The sequence below is a fragment of the Oreochromis niloticus genome, linkage group LG17, assembly GCF_001858045.2.
Source record: "Oreochromis niloticus isolate F11D_XX linkage group LG17, O_niloticus_UMD_NMBU, whole genome shotgun sequence".
In the NCBI taxonomy this organism is placed as follows: Eukaryota; Metazoa; Chordata; class Actinopteri; order Cichliformes; family Cichlidae; genus Oreochromis; species Oreochromis niloticus.
Window position 1 is genome coordinate 10,161,684 of NC_031981.2, and position 22,401 is coordinate 10,184,084.

Genomic DNA, 22,401 nt, shown 5'->3' on the forward strand with positions numbered 1-22,401 from the left:
ATTCGATCTTGGCAGCCACAAAAATTAAGGCAAGGCTCACACAGTGATTTCCTCCTATTTATGTACGTACTCCTTTCTGATTCCCATGGCTTCTTCTGGTGAGGTTAAATCTAGCACAGGATTGCTTTGTAAAACGTTACACCCAACACTGTCCATTTTTCAGTAGTGTAGTAATACAATGCATTGCTGTACTACATTCAGTAATTACATTACAGTTACAATTATGGCCTTACTTGAATTCGGTTTGTGTGCAGGGAGGAGGTAAATGGTGGAGCAGTCTACAACTTTTGAGGAGTGGAGGTGTAGACATTTTTTTTTATTGCACAAAAAAACAACATCTGCACAAACAGATGCTAACAGCTAGCCATGAACACAGATTGATTGCAAAGCTGAGTGTATGCTGACCCCAGCCCAGAGGCCAGATACTGATTTTAAAGTAGCAACAAAGGCAGTGATGAGCAGTCAGGCTTTTAGCATTGTAGCCTGTATTTGGACCTGAACATGTTTCTGCAGTAGAAACATAGTGGGGATCGCTTTATTTTCACACTAACAGAACGCGTGTCATCATTAGAGTAGGGATTTGTGTCAGCTTGTGGGACTGTAACCTAAGGTTTTCTAACTAGTAATCATGGGGCAGTTTCAGCCCTTGATATTGCACCAGGGGAAAGCAATGTAACAAATAGTGTAACAAATTACTTTCTAAAGAAAGTAATGTAATGCATTACATTAAAAACATTACTATACTTTTTTTGAATGACAACCCATAAAGAGATTTTTGTCAGTGACCCCAGTCTTCTTCTGTAGCAGTGTCATCAAAGTTTGAGCAAAAGAGTGTTGGGACACGTACACGTATTTTAGTTTTTTGTAAAAGTCCAACTTCATCATCTGTCTAAGCCAGGGGCGTAATTTCCAGGGGAGTTAGGGGGGTTATGACCCCCCCAATAATCAGACCCAACCAATATAACCACCCCAATAAAATCATGAATTATCTTGCATAAATAAGCTGTTGATTTTCTTTAGTCATTTCAGGTATTACCAACAAAATATTTGCATGTTTAATCATCTGGGAATTTACCCAGATTTATTTATTTATTTAGACAGAGATCTTGGCCCCCCAATGTTTAGCACAAAGTTACACCAATGGTCTAAGCACTGAATTTATTTACATAGCACCAATTTAAAACAAAAGATAAGGACTCCAACAATCGACTCAACCCTCAATGAGCAAGAACTTGGCAACAGTGGAAAAGAAAAACTCCCTTTTAACAGGAAGAATCCTCCCGAAAAACCAGCCTCAGGGAGGGGCAGCCATCTGCCATGACCGGTTGGTCATGTAATAACTAATGATTAATTAAATTACATTAAAAGACATGTCTGGTGTTACCTTTTCCTTACTCACAGTACATGATATTATTTCTATGTGCTACTAATGCTATGTTTCCTGTTTACATCAACCATGAATATTTTTGCAGCTGTGCCGAATACTTGTCTGGGTGGAGAGTGCTAAGGTTTTTAAATAAAAACATCTAAGTTTGTAGGGATTATGGCTAGGACAGGGGTCTTCAAACCTTTTCTGGCATGCCCCACTTTATATTTTCCGACAATTTTATCAAGCATTAACAATAAATCAGGATGCAGATAATCTTACCCTAATTTTAGGGTTTTGTTTTAGTCGTGTAAAAATGGCTCATTTTCAGACAGCAGAAGATGTTAAATTTCAAAAGAAGTCCCATCCTTTATTTTTCTTGTAAAAGCTTTTACATTTAGGAGTTCTAAATAGGTGACATTTTTATAAAAAGATCTTGACATGAACCACACACTTAAACCTCAACCCAACTCTAGATGGGTCGCCAGATACCTGGTGGTTGTTAAGAGGTTAATTGTGAGTGATAGAAATATCAGCACACTGGCATTCTTGCAGCTCAGTTTCACGACACATTTTTCCCCCTAATCCCACCTGCAGTGGCTTTATGAACATTTTATAGGTTAAATTGTATGAGATCCATTCAAAGCCCTTGCAGAAACGACTCCCATGCTATTAGAAAACGTCTAAGTCTTGGTTTTTAAAATCATCAGCCAAGCAGAGGATCTTCAAAACTAATAATGAAGCATTAAAGCTCTAAAATGTAACATAATAACATCTTTTATTTCACAGCCTGCAATGACATTCACAGTAATCATCGTCGCGCTTGAATATTCTCCTGGATATTGTTCGCTTTGCAGTGTTATTGATCAGGGAACTGAGGCTCATTTGCACTCTGCATATGCCGTTCTGCATAACAAAATCCCCTAAACGTCTAAAGATGTAAATGTAATTGTGAAGATAATGTATTTTTGCTATCGAGCATGCTGCACTGCGTGAACTGCACTGTGTCATTAAACCAACGCGCACTAACCCTTCGCAAACAAGAGCTAAACTTTCCCTCCTCCTGTCTCTCCTTCTCTTCTACGTGTCTTTTCATGCAGCTTGCAGACTGGGTCATGTTTTTTCATTTTTTTTCTGCCATACTTAAGCAATATGCAAATAGAAACTCAGAGCCTCTCACAAAATCCCAATCAGTCCCTTTCTGACCCTTTTCCGTTTTTCCCTTTTTTTTTTAAAAGGCAGCCCGCCATCACTCATCTTCTCTCTTGTCCAATGCCTTTTTAGCTTTGTCGCTCAGACCATCTCTCTTTCTCTCGCTCACTCTCCCTCCATCCCTTTTCCTCCTGTCACCCCCCCGTCTCCCCTTCTTTCCATCCACAATCTATCCTTTCCAATCTTCCCTTTTCCCCCTCTCTCTATCATGTTTCCCCCCCTCACACACTCACACTCTCTTCCTCTACCAGTAGTCATTCTACTTATAGCCTCGCCATAAATCAAGCTGTCATTCTCCGTCATGCTCGCTGCATCTCACTGGGGCTCATGGCACACGCACACACACATGCACGCACGAACACACACACATAAAAGGGATAGCAGCCCACACATACACAAGCTCAAATGCAGGAATGTACATATAGACCAGTATTATGCAAATAACACACATTCAATGCAAGTGTATAGGCTATACTGATTACAATAAAAAATACACACACACAAACACTTCCTTTTTTAATGTGACACAAACATACAGTTTTTGCACAAACTCCAGTGTCCAACAAACAAGCTGATATGCAGATGCCACACAAACACACACACACAAAAACACAAATACACACACGGAGCAGTTGAAACTGTCCGTCTCTGTACTGCTCACCCGTCTCTTAGGCTGATCTTCTAAAAATACATATACAAATTTGTACAAAAACTTCGTGATTTTCATATATTAAGCATTGGTAATCATAGGCTAATTTCACACACGTACATGCACTACAGGCCCAAACTTTTCAGGACTTTCCCGACAGAGGTGCAGGTGCAAATGCAAATGTCTGACGCAGCCACACTGGACATTAGTTGAGCTTTAACCTGCCAGCTCCACAGCACAAACTCCATGTAATATCAGAGCGTGGTGGCGTTCTGATAGGGCAGCTGATATTCTGGTGAATTCAATGCTAGTGAATTGGTGTCATGTGCGCCACCTTCTGCACGCTTAGTGCCGTTTTTTGTTTATAATATTGTAATGCATGTACATTTCCTGTAGGTTTAGTCATTGTTAAATGAATGGTAGGTCCTTCCTACCACTTTAGGGGAGCTGTATCTCAGGCAAAAGTCTCTTTACAGATAAGGTAATGTACCTGAGCTTTGTACTTTTTAATTTAAGTCAGAATTATTATAAGTTTCTATTTTCAAATTATTATTGTTATTACTAATATTCTGTTTAGTTTCAGTTAGCTTCCAGGGTGGGTTTGCTTGTTTTAGTCTTTTTGCTTGTTTGAGAAAGTTTAGCTTTAGTTGCGTTTTCATCAGTGTGGTTATCCGCGGTAAAAACAAAGATGTTTCAGGTCTGTTGAACCTTACTTTTTTCCTAATTACAGCCGACTTTGACATGAAAACACAGGTGTTGCCAATGACATTAATGAAGGTTCCGCTCTTTAGGTGCAGAGCCTCAATTAGCATCATTAGTATCACCTGTGTTTACATGTCAAAATGGCTGCTAGGAAAAAAGGTCGATTAGCTTGGTGGGTGGCAGGAGCCAGTGTTTACCCCATTTCCCCTGAAAGTTACAGAAACTAAAGGAAGTAAAGGGCAGCTCACTCTAAGGCCGAATCTCAGTTTGAAAATTGCTGGAAAAAATCACGATAAAGTAAATACACGAGTCTACAAAACACATGTCCAGTCTTTTTTCAGACTCATTAATACCTTTCTCCTATTATTCCTTTTCATGTACCCAGACTTCCTCTCGATACGTGTTCGGAAACACACTTTTAATAATGACACTTCCCCTTTGGCTGTTATTCAGACAGAAATTTGGATATCATTTGAAACGAGTAATAATAGCAGCATGTAAATGTATTGTGCCGAAGATATAATTGCTCTTTTTAAAAACACAGACCATCAGCTTATTTCCTCCTGTTCTTCCGTGACCAAAGCAAGAGCCTCATAAAGACCCCTAGGAGTTTGAGGATTTCATGGGGCTTTGTGTTTGACTGTGTGTGTGTGTGTGTGTGTGTGTGTGTGTGTGTGTGTGTGTGTGTGTGTGTGTGTGTGTAAGATACATGTGGAATTCAAGGTCACGTAATCCCATGGCTTTCACTGTTATTGACACATACAGCACATTCTATGACCTGGACTGGCCTTGCATGCCTACACAATCTTTAGACATTAAAAACATTCATACTGATGCTTTGTGGGTAGTCGACAACTTATACATAATAATTCTTTATTGGATATTGTTCTTATTGGTAGTTTAAAAAACATTTAAAAACCTGCCTGTGTAATTAATAAGCTGAAGCCACCAGACACACAGAAGGGGTACTTTTGTATCTGTACCTGGGTGCAATGTTAGCAACTCAGCACATCAGGTGGGATGCCTCTTTTCTTTTTTTGAGTAACCTATTATCTTATTAATAAATCCTACTACTAAGAACTACTGACCAATCACATTTGAGCAGGCTGCTTGCAGCAAACACGTTTGCCAAAATTCAGTTTGAATCCCTTTGGCTGTGGTCACTGATTTATTATTTTTCCATTAGATTTTAGTTGTCCTAGGTTGCTGTGGGCTCTCCCATGATGCACTGAGCCTCTCTCCTCTGTTCTCTTTTTCTACAGTTTCTAAGCATTCATATCACTATTGCCTTTTTCCCCCAAACTGGTCGAGGAAGATGAGCTTGAGCGTCCCTAACCGTCTCTCTGTGTCTCACACACGAATTAAAATTTTGAAGCTTCTCTCATATTGTAACTCAAATATTTTGCTTCGACCCAGACATGGATCAGGGTGCTTTATTTTCTCGTTCACAGGCAAACGACAGTGTGGTACAGCCCAGCGTCTAGCATCAGACTCAAATGCACTGTGATATTCAAACGACAATTCAATCAATCAATAAACACGTATTAAAACGTACTAATGTATGCGAAATCTGTGCTTCAGACAGCTTCCTTTGTCTAATAATACCCAGCAGTAACTAGAGATCTAGTGCCAGCAACGAGTTGTAACTCACTGACACAAATGCGAAGATATAGATTTCCAAGGTCGCATTTCAGACATTCACTACAGTATCTTATACAAGTCCCCCACTCTTTCTCTATGCGCTCCGCTGCTCTCCTCTTCCTCCTCTTCTGCATTCTTCTCTCCTCCTCCCTCCATCTCTTGCCACTGTCTTTCACACAAACCACACACTCACACACACACATAGAGTCTCTGGAGACATGTCCGTTGCTCTGACCTATCTCTCCTGGGAGAGCTGGCTGTCTGCCCGGCTCTCTTTTTTCTCTCTTGCTTCACACATTCTCCCTCCCTGCATCTTTCCTCCTCCTCTCTCTGTGTCTCTCTGTCTATTGATCTATCTGTTTTTCTAATCTCCTTTTGTCTTCCCCATCTCTAATCCTCTCCTCTGTTGCATGTCTCCCCTGCTATTGCATCCTCTTATCTCTTTATCCTTTCTCAGCCAGATTCCTCACTTCTACTTTTCTACCCTCTTTTTCACCCTTTCCTCCTTTAAAATCCGCTCCTTGCGTCTCTTTTCTCGCAATGCTTCTCCTTTTCACATTCTCTGCTCCTATTGCTTTCTAGGCTTACAGGGTGCCGGTGTGGCTGCGGGGCTCAGCCCGGAGCTCCCTGCCCTGCTCGTGCTGCTTCCTGGGCACCGTGCCCACAGAATAGTTAGGCAGGACTGAAGGAGAGCTGGAGGGGTGCGCATGTGTGTGTTTGTATGTATCGAATGATGTGGAAAGGGGGAGGGGTGGGACAGAGAAAGTGGATAGGGAAGAAAGATTGAAAAGAAAGGAGGAGGGGAGTTGTTGACAGGCAGAGAAAAAAGAGGCAACGACAGAGAAAGAAGAAATGATTTTTGATGAGTCACACTTTGCTAGCTGGAGTTTACTGTGCAGCACTTGGCGTGTGTTCAACAGAAAAATGTGAGTGTGTGTGTTTTTTTCAAACAACAGTAAAATTGTGAAGTATAATTAAAAAGAATCACACTGCATTGACTACAACACGGATCTCAAATTTGTATCTACAGTCTTTTTTGTTAATTGTTTAATTTAGTCAGAAATACTTTGATTTCTTCAGCAAATTCAGCAAACACCAAGAAAATCTAGTGATGGAAAGGGAGGAGATTCAGTTAACTGTCTCAGAACTGCTGCAATTACAGTTTGTGGGTATTTGTGTGTATTATCAAATTCTTTGGAGTGACTATTACTTGAAAAAACTCATAAATGAGCAACATTTTCTGATCCCAAGGAGTCCCATGCTGCTGTTCTGTCAGATGTGGCCATGATGCACTTGCTACTGCACACCTAGAAAGGATGGCCCACTTTTAAAGAGATATGAAGGTCTATACTGGGAGGCTAGCAGCCTAAGCAGAGAAGCCCAGACCTCCCTCTCCCTAGCCACCTCCTCCAGCTTGTCCAGAGAAACAACAAGGGGTTCCCAAAATAGCTTAGAGATATAATCTCACCATCATGTCCTGGGTCTGCCCCAAGACCTGCATGCCAGGAACACCTTACCCTAGAAGCTTCCAGGAGACATCCTTGTCTGATGCCTGAACTACCTAGGGTTGCACCTCGAACAGCCCGGCTAGCTCAGTCGGTAGAGCATGAGACTCTTAATCTCAGGGTCGTGGGTTCGAGCCCCACGTTGGGCGCATCTGTTTTAGAACAAAATTAATTGGAGTTGGACCATATCACCACTATCTCCCCCCATCCCTTGTATCCTCACAACAACCCCCTTTCATTGGCATCAATGCCCTTTGCTAATATATCACTAATCAATCATGTCCAAGCTATCTCAGCTTTGCCTCTTCTCATTTTGATGCTGTCGGGGCAGCAGTACCGCTTTCATCAGTTGGGTCCTATCGATGTGGAGAAATAGTGGCCTATTAGTCCTCACCCTACCTCTAAGGGAGAGGGCAGCCACCCTTTGGAGAAAGCTCATTTCTGCCACTTGTATCTGCGATTTTGTTCTTTCTCTCACTACCGACCATGTAACCATAGGTGTGAAGCCAACAGAACCACATCATCTGCAAAGAGCAGAGATAAAATCCTGAGGCTTCTGTCACCTGCATTTGCCTAGAAATGTAAAAATTATGAACAGAATCGGTGACCAAGGGTAGCCCTCGAACCCTTCAACAGCCATCGGAAACAAAATCGACGTTTTGCCGGCAACGATTGTACACATACCGAAAAAAATTACTGCTCAATTTTATATTATTTACAAAAGGAAAAGTGAGGAGATTTACACTTTTCTCAGTGGAGATTTTACACACGCATCAGGAAAATTTACAGAAAATGTACAGGTTTTATGGATTTCTTACATGGGGGGAGCAAAATGGGCAAATTGCTATGGAGGAAACCAACTGCTGTGTTTCATGCCGATATATGACATTTGGTACACACATGTAACATCCTGAGATGTACAAAAAAATCCTCTTGAAGCCATGCCCTAAACCCATCAGACTGTCAGTTTCAATCCAGCTTTTCTGGGTTTTCTACCTTAACAAACTCCCGCTAGACATTAAATTTGACTTTTTTACTTACCTTCTACTTCTGCTTTTACTCGCTTGTTAGGTTTGGATACCAACACCTTTTAGGTATTTGTGAGACTCCAGCAACACTGACAACACTGCAGTATTTCATGCTCTGGCAATGAGAGTGGGCTGAAATAACTGCTACCAAATTAAAGTGGGGGAAACATCCAGTGCTGTTAATTTAACTTCTATTGCACACATTTGGAATGTTATCAGCGCGCTGAATAACCAGTTGCTATATCAGCTGCTATCAGTCCCATTCATATAGTCTGTAGATGGCTCCTCCACTTGCAAATAAGTAGTTATCACCTCATTCAGCGTTGGTTGTTCTGCCTTGCTCAGTGGATAAAACAGGTACTTCCAGGTTAAAATAGCAACACAATTCTAATTTTTGGATGCCGGACAATCACACATTGGTTCAAGATCCATTTTATTCACACGACATTTTGTCACATTAAGTTGTTTACTTTTGTTTTCAGATGCTATTAAGATGAAGAAATAGCAACTTTTAGTGTTAAAATAAATGCCTTTTCCACGTAAAGCATGCAAGCAGGCTTACAACATTTACCATCTCCTACATAAGCACTGCTGTTCCAACTGAGCTGGCAATGTGTATGGGACTGATAACAACTGATAATGGGCATTCTGTCAGGATGTGCTGCGGAGGACCCAAATGGAGGACAGGGGAGACTGAATGCTGAACAAAAGCAAACCTTTATTGTGGCTGAAGAAAAATCCCAAAACGCATAAAGGAAGAAAGAGGGAAAAACAAAGAATCCACACTGGAAAAACGCAGAAACTCACAGAGTGGACAGCAAAGCAGGGGATCTCTCTGATTAGGGATGAGCTATGAGTAGGTGGGGAAAACAATGCAAAGGCGGAGACTGTGAAGAAAACAGGAGGGAAGACAAGGAGCAAAAAACTGCAATGATAGAGATAGAGAAACACTGGGGATAAAATGTTACTGAATTTGTAACTGCTCCAGTTTAGTTTTTTATGTTCGTGTTCATATCGTCTAGAAGACAGGTGTTGAGAACACAGCCCGGCTAGCTCAGTCGGTAGAGCATGAGACTCTTAATCTCAGGGTCGTGGGTTCGAGCCCCACGTTGGGCGGAGCTATTTTAAACACGAAAAATTAGAGCTCACTGTCATAGCTCTTTATCTCTCTTTCCCTTACATTCTCATAAAAACCCTTTGTCATCCAAGATGGCCAGTCTACCTGCAGAGAAAGGTGTGGCACAACCAGTCTGTGAGCCTTGTCTGTCGGAGAGGAGTTAAGTAGAGCTGAAGTGAAATTCAGTGTTAAAAACAATAGAAAGGGTTCGCTGCAGTCACTCTTTACTTTTAGTAGTGAATATGTGGGGTTTTTTTCAATGGTTGTAGTTCAATAGAACAACAACAAAATCAAAACAGAAGCCATAACTCATGAGATCTAAAAAAACAGGACCATGAAAATTTGAAGACAATTCAGAGGAACTGGCAGGCAGACCGCAGGTGGTTGAAGTAAAAAAGAAATCATATGAGAGAAGGAAATTTTTTGTTTCATCCAGGGGCTCTGGACCTCTGTGTTTAACCTCCTTCCTACAGATATAACCAATAATTTAATCGTTTTGATGTTTGATTGTAAATGTAGCTCTCCTGATGACTACACTACATACAGTCCATAGTCCCATTACATAATAAGGAAAGGCTTTGACGTACAGGCTAAACATCGGCCAGAAACACCTCCTACCTTTGTTTTGGGCTCCTTAAACTTGACTGATCTTATTTCCTGTTTGATGTGCATTCTGTACAGGCGACTGCACTGAAATTGATGCTAATGGCGAGAGACTGAATGGCAGAGAGAGCATCACCACACCTGTAACCAGCTGCATGCAGAGAAATGCAATTCCCCTGCTGGTCACTAATGGTACGGCCCTGCTGGAGTGGAAGCAAATGGCCTGGACCCAACCACGCATGATGGGAATGAAGAAGGGGAGGAGGATACTGGTCAGACAGTGGTAGAGAGAAAGAGAGTGAGTGGGAGAGAGAGAGGTAGTAAAGAAAGGTTGTAGGAAGAATAGCTGCGGTTTGCGATTTTTATTTGATCAAAGTGACCAGGACAAAAAGGAAATCCACAGAGGATGATGGGCAAGCGAGTGGGGGAGGATTCACACCAGCGCTTTAACTGCCATCTCTTCGTAGCACTGATTATCTCCTCCATCTCCTGTCCTCGCATTCCTACTCCCTCAGTTTTCCTCCTGCTGTATCCTTTCATCTCCCCCTTTAACCTCTCACCCCTGCCCGAGCCTCCCTCTCTTCTGCTCTGTTAGGTGTCCAGTATCTCAGAGAGGAGCCCCAGTGATGCAGTGCCCTCTGTCTGCGTTCACCGTTACTGCAGCAGCAGCTTGTTTGAAAACTTCAGCCTCTGGAAACCAGCAGAAAGTCCTCTGACGGTGAACATTTGAGTGCTGTAGATGCAGAGCGTTGTGATTTATGGCAGCTGTGGCTCGTAAAGCCACATAAAAAACAATTATAAAGAGAAACAGCGCCATAAAATTGTGATAAACTTCAGATGTTACAGACAAGAAAGCAACTTGTGACAGTGTAAAATGTGATGAATGACCGTTTAGCAAAAGGCTGCTTCATATAAAGGCGTTTTTTTAAGCCGAGGTCCTGCTGTCACTGCACCACCGACACGACAGACCCCTGAACATTAACTGAAGGTGATGACAAACACAATTCTGATCTCGATTCAGGCAGCATGTGCGCCTGACAGACGATGCGGCAGCTCAGCAGTGGCAGACACTGATGTGAAATATATGCTGCCGGATGTGTTAAAATATGCAGGATAAAAATTCAGGGGCTAAGTGTTTTAACCCTTTATGCCCGAAGATTAGCAGGGTTTAAAAGGTTTGTGAGCTGCTGCCCAAAACAGCCACTGCCAACAGCTTTATGAAGCAGTGCTAGAATATTGTTACTGTTTCACTGCACTTTGTTAATGCACTCCAAAGTACAGTGACTAAATTGTCTTTTTTAACAAAGCGTTTGCAGAGATTGCTTTGTCTCGATTTTCATTTAAAGGATAATGCAAACCCTTTTTTTCCTTTTCATTAACAATCTCATTAAAGAAATGGATTAAACAGTGACAGTGTTTTAATTTTAGCATTGTGAAATGATGTTGGTGCACAATTTACTCAATTAACTGCAGGCCCCGGCCTCTGTCGATGCTCAGTGCGGGGTATAAAGCAGCCCGGAGTCATAAAACCTCAAAGAAACTGGACAAACATAGGTGAAACAGTCTCCTCGTTATCCAGAAAGCTCATTTGGCAAAGAGTCAGTGTCCTCTTTCTTTTTTTTTTTATAACGCAATGCAGTGCTCTGCTCCTGTCTGTCCAGTCTACAAAACCTCAGCAACAATCACTTCCTAATAAATCACTTCAGCCAATCAGTGATGGCTGTGTTTTTGAAAAACAAAAATTGCGCACGTATTTGTGTGTAAATCAATGTCGTGTGCTCGCTCTGTGATTTTTCCCCCTCCCACCAGACGATCCACTAATGTTTTGTTGATCCTTCCGCGCACGCACACACAGACACACACACTGCAGGCAAGAGTGTACGATAAACACAAGGAGGATGCTCAGAGGAGAGAGACTGGGAAAAAAAAAAATAAAGGAATTCTTGAAGAAAAAGGTAGAACGAGGGAACAAAACAAAGATTCACAACTAAAATGAGAGCCACAGCATTTCTTTCTTTTTTCTTTTTTGTTTTGCCATCAGAAACAAGATAGTGGGAATAAATTTCTGATTTAATCCCCCACCCCTCGCCCTCTTCCCATGAGTGTGTGTGGGTGTGCTGACAGATTTGGTATTGCCTCAGTTCAGAGATTGGCTACAAAAAAACACACTCAGTAATTATCTAGAAAGAACACCTGGGCACTGGGAATCTCATTATATTGTAACCACTCCTCCAACACACACACACACACACACATTGAAGAAAATACACAACAGACAAGAGTGAAAAGAGACCAAAAAATAAAGGATGATTTTTTTGCATGAAACAGAAAAGCAAAAGACAAGATGAAAAATAGCAAGAATTCAAAAAACACCTAAACTACATACACGGAGAGTGAGGAGCCTTTCTAGTTGTAAGAGCTTGAAACTCACTGTTGTGAGACTTTGTGGATCATACGCCGGCGTTTTATTATGCGGTAAGACTCACAAACAAGTGAAACCTGGCGATGGTGAAGGGATCATTTGAATTCATCTGTTGCCATTTCTCTAGCTGACTTTCTTTATTCCACACGGTTTATATATTTTTTAAAATTCTGCAAAGCACAAAGATAGCAGCAGTGACTGCAAAGTGATCCAAATCCGTGATGCATAAAACACAGCGCTGCAATTATTAAGTCATACAACACTCTTGTGTTCTCATGTTTTTATTCCCTTCATGTTTCCTTTGATGTGCTGCAGTAGCAGATCTTCACCAGTAAGAGGCAGAGTTTCCTCTCATCTGACTCTCCAAAAGTTGAATCTGTTCATCTGGACGTAGCGTTTTGTGGGAGAAACGTTTCGTCACTCATCCAAGTGACTTCTTCAGTCTCTCATCTGACTGACTAAACCTCACTCATTACCATCACTCTTTCTTTCTCTTCATCTGGACTTGTGCTTTCCTCTGCCCTTTCTTTTATCCGTCTCCCTTTACATCCATCAGAAACAGTGCTCATTATCAATTTTATGAAAATGTTTTGCATTTGCAGTAAACCAGCTCGCATCCTCCAAACGGGAGTCAAGTTGGAGGTGTGCGTGTTTGTGTGTGTGCAAAGGAAAACTCTGCTGATGTGAACAGATGCATTCATTGCTGTGTTTTGACAGGCTGACAGCGGCCAGAGTGAGATGACCAAAAAGGGTCAACAAACAAGCGACGCACCAGACACAAACACACACGAACCGTGTCCGGTCATCTAAGGTAACGTGGCCAAAAAAATAGATCAGTGTGAAAAACTTGATTTTTTAAACATCTTAATGACACAACAAGGGGCATATCAAACCTCTAAGCAAGTATCTAAGAGAGTTTATTAAACACTTCCATCAGAATAAAAAGTTCCAAGCCGATGGGGACAGAGCGATTTATACCTTTTCAGAAACTGATCAAACAAATCTTATCATTAAACAACTGGACTAGATCACTCTTATTGTAGTGCTTGAGATATTACACGTGTCTCTAGCATCTCATCTGAGATCCTCAACCAGCCTGGCTAGCTCAGTCGGTAGAGCATGAGACTCTTAATCTCAGGGTCGTCGGTTCGAGCCCCACGTTGGGCGCAAGCTTTTAGAACACAACACCCCCTTCAACCCGTCTACATGTCCCCTTTCATTCACCCTTTGCCCATAATATCCAGCCCCAATCTTCTGCACGTCCAAGCCATCTAACCCTCTAACTAATAGGCCTTTTCCACTAGTGCCTTCACTCAGTTTCAAAAGTTTTCCATTACAATTTGGTACCACCTAATGTGCATGGTTATAGCACCACGGCCAAAAGTGATGTCATATGCCACAGACACACAACAATGGAAGATGTCGAAACGATGGTATTCCTGCGGCTTTTTGTCAGACTTAGGGACCATGGTGCTGGTTTTTATGTGGCCATTTTGCCGTTGCTGGGTTTCAAAAATGGTGGTTTTGTGAAGGAGCATCTCTTATGACTCATCGAATGACGCCACTGACTAACCAATCGGTGGCATGCAGTCTCTTGACAACGCATTTTCTTCACTATCACTCTTGCTGCTATCCTTCTACTCATTTCAGTTTTAATGATTTAGCACCAAATCACAAAAACAACAGGCCCCGGGGGCTTTATATTGTAATGTAAGGTAATTTTATGTAAGGTAAAGACTCTACAATAATACAGAGAAAACGACAACAATCAGATGACTCCCTATGAGCAAGCACTTTGGCGACAGCGGCAAGGAAAAACTCCCTACTCCCTAATATTAGATGGTGCTATTTCATGGTTAGTCTATGTAGCAACAGCCTGGCTAGCTCAGTCGGTAGAGCATGAGACTCTTAATCTCAGGGTCGTGGGTTCGAGCCCCACGTCGGGCGCAAGGATTTTAAAGTAGACTACAAATAATTGAAAAAACAGTATGAAGTGAGAATGATGGGCCGTCCACACAACAGACTATTTGGTTCTAAGAATGCAGAGGACCTCTCCATACACCGAGTCCAGCAGTGATCGTCTTAGAAAAAGATGCTTAAGCTCAGGGTTTTAGGGTTGTTTTCTACATCTTGCTGTAAAAAATGCCATCATCCAAGCCCATTTTCATTACTTCCACTGCACACTTACACTCAAGTATTGAGCTTTTGATGTATTACAGTAGAAGACTGCCATAATCCAAGAGATTCAATCCAAGAGAAAGAGCAGCACTAACTGCAATGCCCTTTCATAAGCAAAAGTTAACATAAATCAATTAAGAGGCGAAAGAGTTCAAACAACTACTACTAAGTCAAACTGGTCTTGGATAGAGTCCTATGGTTAATGCTCAGTCCTATCAGTATAAAAACATGCTGACTGTCAGTTTTTAACAGTATATTGACATATTTTTTTTTATTAAAAATGGGAATAGGGAAACTGCTCTGCCTCATGAGTGTGACAGTCTTAATTTTCATCGTACATTTTTTGACAAAAATAGAAAACGCCTTCATTAGGGTTTCAGCCAAAATAATACTGAATCGCTATTCAGTCAAAGAAGTACTGAGGTGCACGAAGACAAAAAGGAGAACAAACAAAGAGGAAACAAGAAAGTGGGACAGAGTTAAAACGTAATGAGAACAGACCTACTGTAGTGAGCATGTGCTAAATAAAATGCTTGTCCCCATCTGTTTGAGTTTTTGTTTGTGTATTGTCCATATCCTGCGCATGTGTGTGTGTGACTGGCTTTCAACCCCAGTGCAGGTGTGCTGCTGATAGTTTTATTAGTGCTGGATCGGGGCAACTGAGAGGAAGGGAAAATGAGAATTTTGTTGTTTAAATTTACTGTATGTGCTGTAACACAGTTTTATTTCAAGAAACTTTCTCAGGTGTGCAGACTGCAGGTCCCCTGTGATGTCACATGTTCCAAACTGGGGGCAGGGTAATGTTTCCGACACTCATGTCTTGATGTATTTTCTAGTAAAGTAACACTGATAAATCTCAGTTACACAAAACTATGAAATACACAGTTTCACAGTCAGTTTAAACTTTTGTGCATTTAATTTGGACATGAAAAAAATACAAATATATGAAGGTGTAATTGGTCAATTTAAAATGAAGATAAAGGAGACAACTTCTGGTTTCCTGTTTCCAGTACAGCAACCAGTCGTGACAACTATACACAGACATTAAACATCATCAACCGGACTTAGACATTTGAGTGTCCCAAAGAACAATATTACAATATGAATACCTACCAGATAATTAAATAAAATATTGTCAATATGATGAAATGCCGTATAGAAAGAAGTGCTCAGCCACATGTACATTACACTTGCAGGAGGTGTTCAGCCACAGAAACCCACATCATGAAGTTACGAGCGCGCAGTTTTTGTGCTGATGTTAATGCCAGAGGAGGTTTGGAGCTCTGCAGTTATTGAGTCAGCACAGTGTTGGCAACTTTTACACACTATGCACCGCAACACTGACAAATGATACTTTTGATGATAGAGGAATTTAATGAAAGGCTGCTCAGTGAGATGAGACTCCATGGTTTCTACATTTTGAAGGTTTCATGTTAACATTTTGGCCTTGTTGGTTTTGTAAATACTAGTTTCACCAACCGAAACTGAAGCAAACATTTACACACAACCCAGCAAAAGGTGACAGTTAGCAGACAGCCGTCCGCTACAGCTGCTTGTAACAGTACATCAGTCGATCAAAGCACCCACGCCCTGATTTTAAGCTGCAACAGCATCAAAATAGGTGAGTTTTAAACAAATTCTCACATCATACGGTTATTATGAAGGGGGGAATTAACTAATTCTTTGTACTAGGCTCTAAACACCCTATTTTCATAAGGTGTTCATGTTAACTGTGGAGTTTATGGGCACTGGCTCACTTTGGAGCCTGCCTCAAGTGGCTATAAGAGGAAATGCAGTTTGTGCCACATCTGAGTTGCAAGTTGAAGTCTCTTCAAAAGTGAAATAAACTGATAATTGATACTAACAGAGTTATAATCTATACTCATAGTTGGCTCATCATAGGCAAATTCTATTGTCGTGGGTTTAAAACATGTGAATCTATGGTAAGGAGAGACATTTTCTCCTTTTCCTAGACACAACAGTGCTCAGTAGCTGCAGCTCCTCTGGTGTTATGTTGTGTGTCTTGTGGCTGCATGGTGTGCGTCTCTCTCCGTCGTACCAGCCGCCGGATTTATAAAATGGTTTCAGGCCCTGTCAAGTGCCCAATAAACCACTTTTACTATTAGTGTAGGACACAGCTAGCATACAGCTGCTGACCACTGCTACCACTGACCATACACATCCGCATACACTGACACACTGAGGCTGACATGCTCACACACATGTACGAGCGCACAGACAAGCGGGGCCAGTCACATACTTGCTGGTCAGACACATTTTTGGGGCTGCTGGAGTCAGGATCTGAGCCAAACTCTAACCCCATCTCACTCCACCCTGTTGCCCCCAATGACATCATGTCATAGCCTGAACCGCCGACTCAGAAGGGCCAAACACACACACACACACACACACACACACACTGCCTTCACCTTGTAGTACAGAACTTTTTGGAGCATCAACCTTATTAAAAACTACAGCATTAATAAGTAATTTTTAAAAACACTGTACCGCAGGGCAAAAGATGCATGTAGCCACTGTAAGGTCATCCTGTCCTGTCACCATTTTAATTTTCTTTACGATATGACCTGAAAGTAGTGCCTGAGGGCGCAAAGACATCAGGAAAGTACTCACGGAGGTCACAGATAAACGGCTGTTTTTCAATGGTCTTTTTGCAAGCACAAGAGTCGCCCCCTGGTGTCCAATAAGCAGAATGTAGGCTTCAGTAATCAGACCTAGAAGTTGCGCGTCTTTTATGCTTATTGATTTGTTTTTTCATACCTGAGCACAGCGCAAGACCGCGGAATATCATATTACAATGACTCACAGCATGTCTGTGCGCCACCCACACAGCCCGGCTAGCTCAGTCGGTAGAGCATGAGACTCTTAATCTCAGGGTCGTGGGTTCGAGCCCCACGTTGGGCGTACGTCTTTTCTCGAGTCACTGGAGAAAAGTGTACTTCCGTGAGATCATGAGCTACCCCAAAATAGTGTTAGTGTTGAGTTTAATCAGAGTGCACACAGCTAATGCTGCAAATCGTGCTAATCTGTATTTCACAGCTCTCATAAATGAGGAATTTTGGGATGACAAAATAGTTTTTGCTAATATTTTATAGGGTATTTATTTTATAATAGAAAGGAACTTTGTTAAAAAAAAAAATGTGTCGCTCAGCTCGCGACACAATCAGTTTTTAAATTTTAAGAGTAAGTTGCAAACCTCTTCATTGAAATCAAAAATACATCAGGGGAGGACTGGAGGGTTACACACTGAGAAGAATTCCAAAGATTCAATAGAGCCAATCAGAAATAAGAGTTTAAAACAGCAGCTCTTCAGCTAGAGAGCTGAAGAGGCCATCCTCTTCAAACTGACCACCATCTGTGCGTGCGTGTGAGAGAGAGAGTCCAACTTACTCATTAGTGCTCCTGGAAGGCTGAAATACACACACGTTACACATTCACGTAACACACTGAGTGCAGACAAGGTGATTCTAAAATCCAGTCGATTCAAAAACTTAAATTTGATTATTTTCACTTTAGAAGAATCACATGTTTGAACAACCACTTTAATTAAATATTCCTAATTCCTATTCCTTATTCCCAAATCTACTGCGTCTGAACACGTGGGACACACACAAACACACACAGACCTCACAATGCTTTCTTGAATGACCTTGAGGCCCCATTTGTGCTTGCAGACAAGCAATCTTCTCAAATGTCTAGTGCGGAGACAAATACACATACTCACTTACTCCCCTTCCCTAATTACCGAGTCCCAGGGGATGAGACACTCAAGAGGCGCTTCAGTTAAAGAAAAGGTCTTTCTCACCAGTTAGAGGGCAGACAGGCGGAGAGAGGTAAATGAATGAGAAGATGTTCGGAATACAGATTTGACAGCACCCACGTATATTTTAACTGCTCAACAGTTTCCACATGTTACTGTTGCATAAAATCGGGTGAGTCTAAAAGTTTGGTTCACTGCTCGCCAAACCCAAACCAAACCTAAGTTGAGAAAATGAAGAAAAGTAAGAATAGATGAAGCACATGAAAATGAAGGTCCTGAATGAAACAGTGAGGGGGATGGAAGAGAAAGAACAGAAGTTGACTGAGACGGGAGGGCGGAGGAAGAGAGATTATCTCTCTCTAATGGCTAACTTGTTGACAGCAACACTTTTCAGCACCCCTATCTACACATCTAATGTTACTATCTATCCTGAAACACACACACACACAGAGGCACACACATGCACACACACACACCACCTCTCCTCTTGCAGGGTTTATCAGCCCGGCTGTCGGCTCGGGCCACATTTCATGTGGGTTTCGGATTTTAAAACCATGAGAAACACAAAGTGAGCCGGAGACGTCACTGCCAAAGACGACCTCGACATTCTCTCTCTGCAGCCATAACATCGTCGAACATGAATCCTGGGCGGTTAAAAAACTCATCATCCTCTGCTAGGTCACCTTCTTGCAAACATGTCTCAGTTACAACACCAAGCTGCATTTGTCACCAGTTAATTTAACTTGTCTTTATAAATGATAATAAACTACTTTTGGCTGCTCCCTTATTCACAAGGGGTCGCCACAGCGGATGGATGTGTCTGATTTGGCAGATTTTTTAGGCTGTATGTCCTTCGTGACACAACCCCAAAGGTGGACACCTGAGAGTTTGAGGATTTATCCTCTCTTTTTTTCCTTTAAACAGAAATGTGCCACAATTGATTCTGCTGAAATCTGAATATGAATTTATTTCTGTTTTGTAAGGAATGAAAAAGACACATCAGCCTCAATAACACTGCTAGACTATTCAGCTAAAGTTTAAGGAGTTTATTATGAGAGAACACTCAATGGATATTAAAGTTATCCATGAATTTGGGATGAAAGTGTGTGTGAAGAACTAGACAATAAGGTTAACCCAGATGCTATTCTTTATGCTAAATGGTTTACTTTTCCCATTGTTAGTGGTCAACAGTCACCATAAAAACTTGAAAGTGCATAGTGAGTGTGTCATTAACTTGAACACACACAGAAACTCCTACATAAGGACACAAGAATCCATATTATTAAGACATTTAAATACACTTTCATAGTGCTACAAAATATAGAGGGTTGCATGTCCTATTTTTACCATTTCATCTCCACTTTATCCTCAAAGGCTAGAAAACTTGGATAGTCTGCTATGGTTTCCCAATTCCATGCATTTTTACCTGCTGATTGCACAGCTGGTCTCGAAAATACAGCTGTGACACTAAATTCGGAGGCCACAAACTGTATCATAAAGTAGGTATTCAGAAAAAAGGAAGAAAAAAAAATAACATTCCAGCTGGTACATCCAAGACTTTCGCGCAAAATAGGGAGAGACTCCTGGTTCAGTGAGTTTTACGCTGGGCAGCAAAATTAAATGGTGAACCAACATTCCCTCACAGTTACAGTCGGACTTAGATGCCATCCAGTCCTCTGGTCCAGATGAAGGCAGAGCAATTTCTCTAAACTGAGAGAAACATTTGTGCAACATTTCGACCAAAATAGTTCTGGTCTGCACCGCAAAGCGAGAGGGCTGCCTTCATTTGGGCCGACGGGGTTGGCACACGCACAAACGCACAAACAGACACACTCTGCATTTCACCACTGTCATGTGCGAGCCAAATTCAATGAAATAAGCCCATTCTGTAAGTAGACTGTGACAACGGAAACATCGAGGGGACAAAAAGTTCAAATGGAACAAAGTCCCAAATGTTTTCACACTGACTTCAGATGTCCTGTTCAGAGAGCGCAGGAACGGCGAGATTTCAAGTTCAGATCTATGATTTAAAAACCACATCTACTCTTGCAAAGTTTGAGTTTTAAAGTTACCTCATCTTGTGGGACAAAGATCAAAGTCAGAAAAGAAACATAACACTGTAAAACTATCAGAAATCATGGCACAAATCACTGAAAAGTTAAATCACACACCTCAAATCCACCGCTAACATTCCCATTGTGTACTTTGTGTTATCACCTCGTAAAGTATTTAAAACGAATGCTCTTACCTGGTGTGTTGTGCTGGATTAACGTCGGTGATCGGTTGTCCAAGAAAACTTTCTCCACCCACCATCAGAAGCGCTAACGACCGAAAATTGTTACTCTCTGTCCGGTTGGGAAAGTGCAGACAGATCGCTGTTTTCAATGGAAGGAGATATCCCGTTCGGGAAGATCCCACAGCAGCACGCTTCACAGTCTGACTTTCACTCCTCGGTGTCACACGAAAGTCGTTGTTTGAGTAAAGAAAGAGCAAAAGAACAAAGAAAAAAAGTTGATTTGTGGGAATGTACAGAGGTATAGCTTTGCGACTGACAGTATCCAGAAGTCCCGACAGAAAAGAGTGGCACTCGCTGCGCTGTGAGCTGTGCTCTCAGCAACAGGTGTCAGAAATAAAGTGAGATTTTTTTCACGGCCATCACAAGTTTCCAAACACTCTCCAACTAATTACGCACGCAGGGAAAGGGGGAGGAGGAGGAGGAGGAGAAGGTGGTGGGGAGGAGGGAAGCAGAGGGGAGGGTGCTCCGCAAAGTTTTTACGCGTCGAGAAACAGAAGGAGAAGTGGAATGAAACAATAGAGCCCAGAGCGCGCTCTCTCTCTCCCTCCTCAACAACTGCGCTGATGTGAAAACTGCCCGCCTGGCCACCGGAGGAGAAAAGGAGACAGAGGCGTAAAAGAGGGAAAGGAGGTCGTTTTACACAGAATAAGAAGGAAAGATTCGCCTTTTTGACAGTGTTTTTAACCAATGGGTTTCCATTTGGAGTCCATTAAACTCATAGCCTTTAAAAACAGGGCTTTTACCCCTGAGTCTGGCCCCTTTCACTATATCCTTACAAATAAACTTCACTGCAGTGAGTTTATAGGGCAAAAATTGTTGGTGGGTCAGCTATCTGATTACATTTCAATTTTAAAGGACTGTGTTTTATCAGACTGTGTGGACAAAATTAACATCACTTCAAATAAAAAATTATTGATCAATCGATGTATAAACTTTAAAAAAAAGACACCAGACTTTTCAAACTCCCGACAGAGTTAAGTGAAAATCAGCTCCCGATCTGTGCAGCTGACTCAAGAGTTGTGCACAGTACCGCAGGTTGTTAATGAAGTCATTTTTTGATGGCACAGGTCTTTGATAATTTTCGATCTTAAATAATTTTTATTTACTAAGAGGCAGGTATAAAGAAAGCACTTCTACAGCTACAAAGCATAGCAGCACGCCAAATACAGCTTTATCTTACGGGAAAATACATTTAATAGCATAAAAGGTGTTGTGCCAAAAAGGATACCCGATGTTTATATTTGTTTTCTTTGTGTAATGTCTCTGCTTATAACGGTAAATAGATTATTATCAACAAACAGCTATATATAAAAGTTATTATACCTGCTTTATAATACAATTAAAAAGTCAATTTTTGGCTACTTGAAATATTTTTATAGAACTGTTATGTTTGTACAGTTTCTGCTGCCCTCTTGGTCAGATCTTTTTTAAAAACATGAGATATTTTTAATCTTTCAATTAGACTTTTTACCTGGATAAATAAAGGTTATACAAAAGTCGCTTTTAACAAACTGATGGCAGCTTCTACAGGAATGTTATTTGTGACTCAAAATGACCTGATATCAATCATGAAAGATATGTTTGACACATGCTTCACAGATTATAGGCCAACAAGTCATTTACAACACTTTAAATACAGGCAAACACTTTTTGGCACGGCACTCTGGATACATTGTCATGATTATCCCATTTATACTGCAGACCTAATCTGCTCTGGAGAAGGTTAAGTCTGGAGATGACCAATCAGTGCTCTGGAAAATTGCATCGTAATTACTGGAAGATTAGTCAGACCTCTAGTAAGAGGGTAAGTAGGGGTAAGGGTGAATTCTTAGACTATCAGCTTTATTTCTTGATTTTTCCTCCTGGTACCTGCAAAAAATTTTACAACTCTCTATTATTCTATA

General features: G+C 41.4%; 1 protein-coding gene and 5 non-coding genes across 11 annotated transcripts in view; 5 read left to right on the forward strand and 1 right to left on the reverse strand.

The window, feature by feature from the left end:
* Positions 1-21,412, reverse strand: part of wnt5b (wingless-type MMTV integration site family, member 5b) — an 89,108-nt gene extending 67,696 nt beyond the window's left edge. For 4 of the 6 annotated variants that reach the window (XM_025899637.1, XM_005451680.4, XM_005451681.4 and 1 more), the window contains exon 1: positions 20,450-21,412. The gene's annotated coding sequence lies outside the window, so the exon portion shown is untranslated. The remainder of the gene's footprint in view (positions 1-20,449) is intronic. The other 2 variants (XM_005451682.4, XM_019346839.2) reach the window with 1 other exon arrangement.
* On the forward strand, positions 7,152-7,224 carry trnak-cuu (transfer RNA lysine (anticodon CUU)). The gene has a single exon. It is a non-coding gene; the product is annotated as a tRNA-Lys (tRNA).
* trnak-cuu (transfer RNA lysine (anticodon CUU)) lies at positions 9,147-9,219 on the forward strand. Its single transcript has one exon. It is a non-coding gene; the product is annotated as a tRNA-Lys (tRNA).
* Positions 13,340-13,412, forward strand: trnak-cuu (transfer RNA lysine (anticodon CUU)). Its single transcript has one exon. It is a non-coding gene; the product is annotated as a tRNA-Lys (tRNA).
* On the forward strand, positions 14,120-14,192 carry trnak-cuu (transfer RNA lysine (anticodon CUU)). The gene has a single exon. It is a non-coding gene; the product is annotated as a tRNA-Lys (tRNA).
* trnak-cuu (transfer RNA lysine (anticodon CUU)) lies at positions 17,273-17,345 on the forward strand. Its single transcript has one exon. It is a non-coding gene; the product is annotated as a tRNA-Lys (tRNA).
* Positions 21,413-22,401: the final 989 nt, after the last annotated feature.